Source organism: Taudactylus pleione, unplaced genomic scaffold (genome assembly GCF_031769625.1).
Source record: "Taudactylus pleione unplaced genomic scaffold, aTauple2 ptg000967l, whole genome shotgun sequence".
Classification (NCBI taxonomy): Eukaryota; Metazoa; Chordata; class Amphibia; order Anura; family Myobatrachidae; genus Taudactylus; species Taudactylus pleione.
In genome coordinates, this window is record NW_028285368.1 from 3,802,517 (window position 1) to 3,812,638 (window position 10,122).

The following is a 10,122-nucleotide window of genomic DNA, read 5'->3' on the forward strand; positions in this document are numbered from 1 at the left end:
GTGGCATCCCACGCTTTAAGGGAGTCCAATATTGCTCTAGGTGATTCTGTCAAAATTGGCCGAAGTTGCTTAGGGGTCCAGATCATTTCTGCCAGGGGGAAGTGGGGAAACAAAGCTCTCTCCAAATCAACCCATGGCTTCGAATTACTAGGAAGCGCCCAATCACTGATCTGGGCCACCAATCATGCATGGTGGTATGCCAAGAGATCTGGGACAACTAGGCCGCCCTGGTGTTTGTAATGTGTTAAACGGCTTTAAGCAATTCGTGGAGTTTTTCCCTTCCATATATACTTTAAAATAAGTTTATGTATTTGGGCTATATAGCACTGTGGAACCATATAAGGGATTGTGCAGAACAGATACATTAACTTGGGTAGTACCATCATCTTGAATGCTGCCAACCTGCCCAGCCAAGAGACCTCAAACCCATCCAACTTTTTAAAAGACCAGCAATGTGTATTATAATGGGAGAGAAATTAATCTCAGCAAAATTGGAATCATTATTTGGAATATGGATACCTAGGTATCTGAGGGATTCTTTCTTCAATTGATATTTATAAATATTTTGAAGATAGGTAAGTGTCTTCTGGGGAATCGAAAAGGGTAATTGGTGGTGTTTAATTTATAGAAAGACGCACTGCTGTATATATCTATAACTTCATGTAGGGCAGGCAGAGAGGTCTCCGGGCTGGTAACAAATAGTAAAACATATTCGGCAAATAAACATAGTTTGTGCAGCATGGACGTTACTGCAATCCCTGTGAAACATAACAAATCTCGGATAGAAGCAGCGAAGGGCTCAATGGCCAACACATACATTAAAGGCAAAAGGAGGCAGCCCTGTCTCGTGCCATTTGAAATAGCAAATGGGGAAGACAAGAAACCATTGCTCAATACTTTAGCAGTTGGACTGCTATATAAGGCTGCTATAGAGGAAAGTATTTCTGCTTGACAACCGAACTTTGTTAATGTAGAGGTAAGAAACTTCCAATGTAGTCGATTAAACGCCTTTTCGGCATCTAGGGAAAGTAAGAGAGCTTCTTGTTTCCTTTTAACTAACAGTTCAGCCAAGTCAAAAACCTTTTGCGTATTATCTGCAGCCTGCCGTACCCTAACAAAACCCACCTGATCAGGATGTATGAGTTGGGGAACAATTGGGGAGAGGCGGTTAGCAATTAATTTAGAGAAGATCTTTATATCAGAATTAAGGAGGGCAATTGGTCTATAATTCTGACATAAAGAGGGATCCTTCCCAGGTTTAGGGATAGTGATAATCTTGGTCTCCAACATCTCAGTTGGTAGGAACCCTTGTCTAGTGGCTGAATTAAAAAGAGTGGTGAAGGTAGGGGCAACTTCATGTGAAAAATGTTTGTAAAAAGAGTTAGTGAATCCATCCGGGCCAGGTGCTTTACCCAGAGGGAGTGCCTAATGACATCGAAAACCTCTCTCTCCGACCATGGGGCATTAAGAGTCTCTAACTCCTTAGCTGTCAATTTGGGGAGATGCAGTTTTTCCAGAAATGAGGAGATAAATTCATGCGTGGGTTGAGGGGTATTAGGATCATTGCATAGATTGTACAGTTTTCTATAGTAATCGGCAAATGCGTCTGCTATGGACGAGGGATTAAGCAATCTCTGTCCGTCCGGAGTAATGGTGGCCTTTATTCTATTCCTTGTGTGACGTAAACGCAATTTACGAGCTAAAAATCTACCTGATTTGTTGCCTAAGGTATAGAATTTCTGTTACAGTTTAGACGAAGCACTTTTCATACAATTCATAAACAATTTTTGGAGTTGATTTCTAATAGATACCAATTCTCTCTTAAGGAGACGAGATGGACGAGCTCGATTTAGAGATTCTACCTGTGCCTATTGCTTTTCTAAATCAGACTGTTGTTGAAGGTATTGTTTACATTGTCTGGAACCTGTCTGAATAGCCACCCCTCTCAATACTGCCTTTAAAGCACACCAATATACAAAAATTGACGTGTATTCTGGGGAGTTTGTGGCCTTATATGTGGAGAAAGCATCCAACAGAGGGGTGGTGGCTTCAGGGGATTGCAACAGGTATTCAGGGAATCTCCATTGTCTAGGGGAAAACTGAGAGCAACCATAACCCCACGTCCATGTCACAGCTGCATGATCAGACCAGACCACAGGGACAATTTTGGACTGTCGGGTATTTTGTAGTGTCCATTTATCTAATAGAATTAGATCTATCCGAGAGTAGGAATTATGAACATGTGAAAAATATGTAAAATCTCTAACCCTCGGGGACTGAATTCTCCATACATCGTAAAGATCGAATTCAGGGCCTGATTCAGACCCGCTCGCGAGCGCTGAGCGCTCGCAAGCGGGTCGATGTTGCCCAAGTGCGCATGCGCACGATGGAGGCGGCTCCGTTGTGCGCATGCGCGAGACCCGAATAACGACGGCCAAGCCGTCGTTATGGGTCTCGCACCAAAGGGGGCATGCTGTCGATGGTGATGGGAACGCCTACCATCTGGGGCCAGCCCCACTGACCCACAGCTATGCGAGCTTCCAGGAGGCCGCTCCAAAAAGGAGAAGGGACGGCCCTGATTCAGAGCGAGCGCTCTGTCAGAGCGTCCGGCTCTGAATCAGGGCCTCAGTCAATTGATTACGTAAAGTAAAGGAAGGGTCTGGGCCTGTTCCAGTAGATCTCACTACATTTGATTTGTCTAGTTTAAATCTGGAACTAGGTTGAAGTCACCCATGATGACTAAACTACCTTTTTGAACTTTTCGCAGGGCCTCCAACATCTTTCGTAAAAAAGGTATCTGTCTCGTGTTAGGTGCATACAGAGAAACCAAAGTAATTTCTCTCTCATCTAATTTCCCAACTAATATCAAATATCTGCCATCTCTGTCTGCTAACCTGCAGGTAAGTTCAAATTTTATTGAGCGATGGAATAGGACAGCTATCCCATTATGCTTAAAAGGACCATTAGAATAATAGGCGGTTGGGTATCTAGAATCACAATTCACCGAGGGTGCTAGTGAAGAAAAATGTGTCTCCTGTAGGGCCACTACCTTCGTCTTCTCCTTATGGAATGTAGCCAGGGCCAGTCTTCTCTTATTGGGAGAATTAAGCCCATGAGTATTCAATGAATACAATTTAACCATTTGTAGTTAGAGAAAGTCTATAAATAGCAGCATATATAGATCCCTTAACATTAACAAGGACGGGAGGGGCAGGGGGAAACAAAACAAACATCAGGGAATACATAACACAAAAGGGAATGAACAGAATTAGCCCAGAAATCGGGGCTAGAGTGTTTGCCGCAAAAAAAAAATATAACGGCAAAACAAAAAACATTGGGGAAGTGGCCCAGCATAACAGCCACCCACCCATGCAGCTACCGAAACATAAACTAAAGAACAAATACTGGGAGGCACTGACATTGCTACTTATATCAAACTTAAAAATCCCAATATAGAGAACAGTAACATAATCACTACCTTTAATTGAGAAATAAACATCTAGTTTATAGAGCATTTAAATACAAATTACTTCTTAAAATTAATAAATTTTAAATTAAATTGTCCTACCAGACTAGGGTGGTAGGACAATGGGAACAATCCTATAAACAAAAAGCAGGTACATCTCTATTGAGAACCTAAAATATAAACAGTAGTTGTAATATAAAATGACATAAACTGCTATGAGCAACAAAAATTCTAAACAGTAGTTGAGGTGCGAAATTACAAATTGCAATTAGAAATAGAGATCTGACAAATCTAATAAGGCACCAGCATCGTCAGGGAATCTGTATATATCGAAACATCGGAAAATATAACATTCTCACGTGCACCAGGTCAATCAGGTGGGGCACTTTTTGAGGATGTCTGGTTTGATAGGTATGTCCCATTCTGCCAGTAATTTAACACCGGCCTCCACTGAAGAAATAACGTATGAAGAAGATTCATAGTGAACTAGCAATTTAACCGGAAATTCCCAGCGGTAGGCAATCTCGCAATCTCGAAGTGCTGACGTGATGGTGTGAAATGAACACCTCTTGGCCAATGTGTGAGCCGATAAATGCTGGAAGATCTGGAGACCCCCCCCAAAATTGTCAAAACCTTCTGCTTGTCTGGCCGCCTTTAGAATGAGTTCTTTAATGTGGAAGAAGTGGATCCTCATTAGGGTGTCCCTAGGGAAGACATTGTTCCCCACTCTTGGCTTAGGTAGCCGATGTACTCGGTCAATGAGTAGGTCTTGTGCAGAGGCTGAAGGGAGGAGTTTTTGAAATAACTTGGTTACAAATTCTTGTAGTTCCGCAGGGGCAACTGAATCAGGAATACAGCGCATCTTGATGTTATTCCATCTCGATCTGTCCTCTAGGTCAGCCATCTTATCGCGGATAAAGGATACTTCAGATTGTAACTCAGAATGCGCAGTAAGAAGGTCATTATGAGAGGAGACCAATTCACTTATCTTTCCTTCCAAATGATCGGTACGGCTGCCCAAACCCATGATTTCAGTTCTAAGCGATTGAACCGAGGTTTCCACTCCAGCTAGAATATCAATGTGGAATGCTGTGAACATTTGGAACATTGATTTAGTGGTTAGAGGAGCCGAGACATCTATGTCTAGCCCCAAGTCAGCTGGTGACATAGGGCTTTTAGAGAGTGTAGCGACAGGAGTCGAGGCGAACTTCAGTAATGTGGGAGAGTATGTCTTCTGTTCATTTTCAGGATGGGTTTGAAAATTGGACCAGTGATGGTAACCGCTGTGCTTTCCCTCCACGTTTAGGTGGCATTGCAATAGTAAATGTAATAATATTAGATACTAGAAAGGGTAAAAGAAAATATATGGCACTTGGTAGTGATGTGGTAGATAGTTCCGGTAGTTTACTGCACGGGTGAGGGTGTCTTCTTCCCTAAAAGGGAAGCATGCTGTGAGAGAGCAAAATAGCTCAGGAGGCAAACATCTGCACAAATAGCACTATACGATCATGGTGTATTGAAATAGAGCTTCCTCATGCATCTGGTAGGGAGATATCATAAACTGCAATAGGTTGTTTATCAACTTGTGTGACAACCAGGAGGTATAAGTGATACAGTCCCGACACTCCACAAATGTGGGGATTATTGAGAATAGTGGTGGACACTGCTGTGTGGGGGAGTCTCAGCATCAGGTGGTGAGTTGGCTGAAGGAGCTGGGGGAGGGGATCGGTGCAGCAGCAGCCCTTGTACCAGTGAGCACTAATGATCCCCCAGTTAAGAGCAGCGGTGGACACCTGGAATCCCTTGAGGGGCCGTGGGGCTATCAGGAGGGATTCTCCGTTATGCTGTAGGGGCACCGGTGGGTAGGAGGGTGGAGCCGCTGCAAGTTGGGAGTCAGGCAGACGCAGGACGCCTGTCCACCTTCGGCGTTATATTCTGACCTCCCGCTAATCCCCAGTGGGACAGTGGGAGGGAGAGAGGGAACTACCTCTGACCGCGATTTGCAGTGGAGAGGTTTAGCCGGTCCTGCCTCAAATTGAGCTCCCGGCTTCCTGATGCGAACAGGCCTCAGACCGCAGGAAGCCAGCGGGCGCTATCCAGACTCTCCGCTCTGATCTCAGGTGCCCCGGCAGACTCCAATACGTTCAGGCTGTATGCTGCTTGCCTTTAGGGTCGCAGCTAGAACCCCAAAAGGTGCTGTTATTGGTGTTTTTTCTGGAGCTCTATAAAAGTGCATGCACTCGGTTCAGCATTCAGGCCACGCCCCCAAATCTTTGGTGCTCTTGTTCAGGGGCTCCACACTTATACAGGAGGTCACAGGCTGTGCAAAGCTTAGTAAGAGGTGGGCAGGGGGTAGACAAATCCCTCAGTGTCGGAGAAAGCCAGCGGGGATCGTGCACTGCAGCCGCAAGTGCACCTGAAGTAGCAGTGACTTCCGCCGGGTAACCTCAGGCCGCGGTCTCAGATGCCACAGGAGGCCCAAGTGTCAGAGCCCCGCTTCAGCTGTACAGGAGCTGGGATACCGTAGAGCCCACCGCGAGGAAGGCAATGGCCAGGCTGCAGAGAAGCCGTGACCACGCCGGCGCTGATCGTGACCTCCGCCGCCTCCAAATTTAGTCACCGGCTTCAGCCTAGTCATAGGCCCCGATCGCGGAACTCCCCCAAAGTCGAAGCTCAGGGCTCCAGATGAACCCTGGGTGAGTGTAAGACCAGCAGGAGCCTGGATATAATGAACAGGGTCTGTAAGGGCTCACCGAGAGTCAGAAAAGCTCCAAGATAGCAGGAGCTAACGGCATCCACGTCTGCCTCGTTGCTTGACCAGGCCACGCCCCCCACAATACATTCTTATGAAATCAGAACAACAGTACTATTAATGATATTCTGCTGCCTCAGGCCGTGCCTGCCTTCTAGGGAATCAATGACACTATGTAGGGCCTATTGCCCACCTAACAATGGGTTAATGATGTGGAACCCAAATTAACCCAATAGGGCATAATACCCCTTATACCTTGTGGGACTAGTGCCTTCTCTGGCTCAGGCTTATTGTCTGCCTAACAAATGCCGTCCCTGCTGATTAGAGCTTAACACCCACAGTGGCCTCGGGCCTAATGCCTGACAATTAAAATGGCATGCAATTGAATGAAAATACAATGCAATTAGACTTACCAGTCCAGTAGTCTTCGGCTGAACTAACCCCAGTTCATCCACAATTACTATGTGTTCTTCACCCGAGGTGGGCCGACTCCCACAATCTCAGGGCTTCCTGTAGTCTTCACCTTGAGCTGGCAAACTTCCACTGCCACGGCAGTCTTCACACAGGTAGCAGTGACCAAGGTCCAAGCGTATAACTAGGGTGTTTGGCGCCCAGGCAAGATAATAAGTTGCACCTCGCTTATTTATGTGACCTGGCCCTATTGCCCAGGGTCAATTATAGCCTTAGGAGCATGGGCCTAATGCCCGCCTATTTGTGCCACAGGCCTGATGACCCCTACGTGCCTAATGCCTGACAACCTGGTGGTCTAGGGAGGGGTTAATGATTGTAAGGCCTCAAAGAGGATCTACCTGTCCGGAGGGAGAGGCTGCAGTGAGGAGCTTCATTCACTCTTTTACTTCCCAACCACTGCAGTACTCTCCGGTTCTCGGTCACATTCTTCTGTCGCTGGCCCATTCTGGCCAGTAGCAGTGCCACCGGAGCTCTTCTCTATTGAGGCTGGCGTCTTCTGCAGACACTGGAGCTCTTCTCTTTTGAGCCCGGTGTCTTCTGGATTCTTCCACGGCCACTGGAGCTCTTGACCCATTTCCGCCAAATTGACTCTTCCACCCAGAAACATCTGACGTTAAATGCCACTGGCGTAGCCAGCCATGATGCAGCTTACAATGATTGGCTCACTGTGGCCGCTTTCTATTGGCTGCCGATGCGCGCCGTGATTGGCTCAGATTGTCAAAATTGTCACCACTGTGATTGGCTCAAATTCAAATTGTCACCCTTCTTCAACGGCTGGCGGTCCATGAGCTGCACTAGCAGCCGGCGCCACATGTCAGCCGCTGCTGGTCCTTGATCGGCGCTGAAAACAGACATACTGTCTCAGCACCGGACACTTATGTGTCCTGCTGGCGATACATCTCACCGGACTGCAGGACTAAGGCGCTGGAATCAAGCACTTGGTCACAGCACTAGCAGTGGCGTAACTAGGGTATATGGAGCCCAGTACAAATGTAAAAATGGAGCCCCCCTATGTGCGCTCGCTGAAAAATGGGTGTGGAAACTTAAAAATGGGGCATGTCAACATGACACACATCCCTATATCGTCACTCTGAACATTCCTTTCCATTCCATATGCACCTTAATGCAGTGCCCCTTATACAGTCCCCCCTATGCAGTGCCCCCAGTAGTGGTCCCCCTTATGCAGGCCCCCAGTAGTGCCCCTTATGCATGCCCCAGGTATGCAATGTCCCCAGTAGTGGTCCCCATTTTTGCAGGCCCCCATTAGTGCCCCTTATACAGTGCCTTCAGTAGTGTCTCCCTTATGCAGGCCCCCAGCAGTGATGCCCCTTATAGAGTGCCCCTAGTAGTGGTCCCCCTTATGCAGGCCCCCAGTAGTGGTCCCTCTCATGCAGGCCCCCAGTAGCGATCCCTCCTATCCAGTGCCCCTTATACAATGCCCCAAGTAGTGGTCCCCCGATGCAGTGCCCCAGTAGTAGTCCCCTCCCCAGTAGTGCCCCCAGTAGTGGTCCCCCCGATGCAGTGTCCCCAGTAGTAGTCCTCAGTAGAGCCCCCCCGATGCAGTGCCCCCAGTAGTAGTTCCCTCCTCTCGTTAGTAGTAGTCCCTAGTAGAGGTCACCTAAAATGCAGTGCCCCCAATATACAAACACACAAGTAAAAAAAAAAATAAAAAATACCACTTACCTAAATCCCCGCTCCAGCTCCTGCTCCCGCCACCGTCCGCACCACCGCAGTCCACCCGGGCTGGTGCACTCTGCATTATGGGAGAGATGTCATGACATCTCTCCCATAACCCACTGCAGGAGCCGGAAGGCGGGGCTCATGAGTGTGCTCCAGCCTGGCTCTTGCAGTGGGCACAGCAGCAGCCAATGAGAGTCTCATTGGCTGCTGTAAATGCACTGGCGGCCCTACGGGTTAGCCTGAGCCCACCTCCCACCCTTCGCCTGGTGCTGTTAAATAAGCACTCAGTGGGAGAAAAGGGACGTGGCTGTGCAGCACAGGACGGGGCTGGGCGCAGAGTAGCCTAGCACCGGTCCTGAGTAAATGTATAGTGCTGACCGCACTCACTATGGTCGGCACTACACTGGCTAACTACCGTGTTTCCCCAATAATAAGACCTACCCCGGAAATAAGCCCTACCCTTACTTTTGAAAAACGGTCCAAAATAAGCCCTACCCCGAAAATAAGCCCTAACAAAAAAAGAGGAAAAAAATAATGGTAAGTAAAGAATTGTAAAGCAGGACTGAGGCCATGATGGGGATAAAAGCAGGACTGAGGGCATGATGCTGTCAATGTTAATAAAAAAATAAGCCCTACCCCGAAAATAAGCCCTTCTTATCGGGGAAACATGGTAGGACGGGCCAGTACCGCAGCGGCCCTGCCCTAGTTACGCCACTGAGCACTGGATATCGCCCTGGCCATCAGCACCCACCTCTGCATGCCTGTCAGATGGTGCCAAGGGAAAGGTGCCCCACACGCACCCCCCCTTTTACTCCACTGCCAGTGTACCAGCTTTCCAAGAGAATCCAGAAATGTGCTGGATAGTTTTAGGCTGCTTAATGTGATGGCAGGAGGACACCATGCTAAGTGTGTCTCCCTGCTATAGTGTTACCCCCTTCCTCCCTATAACCAGCCTAGTGCTGGTTATCGAAATAAAAGGTGAACCCCACACCGATTTTAAATCCTGTATTCCAATACCAGACCATGCTCAGAAGCAGGGCCAGACTGGCCATCGGGCACTTCTAGCAAATGCCAGAAGGGCCGATGGGCAGATGGGCCGGTGTGGCTGCCGCTGAGCGCAGGCTTACCCGGCCGGCACTGCAGTGTTCAGCACTTAACTGGTTTCTTCCGTGGCTGCATCAGTGCGTAATGATGTCATGACGCGGCTGCATCATGATGTCATTACGCGGCTGTTGGGCATGCAGCTGGGGGCTATGTAGTTAGCTCCTGCGCTGCCCGGTGTTAAGTGCGGCCGCGTCATGATGCAACCGCGTCAAGACATCATGAAGCGGCCAGGTACTATGCGCGGTGGAGGTGGGACCCAGCTATTAGCTCCTGAGAGCTGACTGTAGCGGGCTAACTGCTGCGCAACAGGCGCCATGACACCATGCTGACCACTGGCGTGTCACGTGCGGCCACTGCCGCGGTGATGTCAAAAGCGTGGCATGGGCAGGAATCTGAATGGACTGGACCGATGCCATCTTCAGACCTCATGAGCTGCTGCTGACAGCCTGACACAGACACCAGCTGAGACTGCAGCCAAGACCCCAGACAATCGTGTGTGCAGTCACAGTGAGTGTGCACAATTTTTATTCCCCTTGGTGTGGTGGGTGGGCTACTCTGTGGGGACTACCACTGGGGCCAATGCGTAGGGGGTACTACTACTGTAGGCACTGTATAGGGGGGCTACTACTGGGTGGACTACAACCACGGG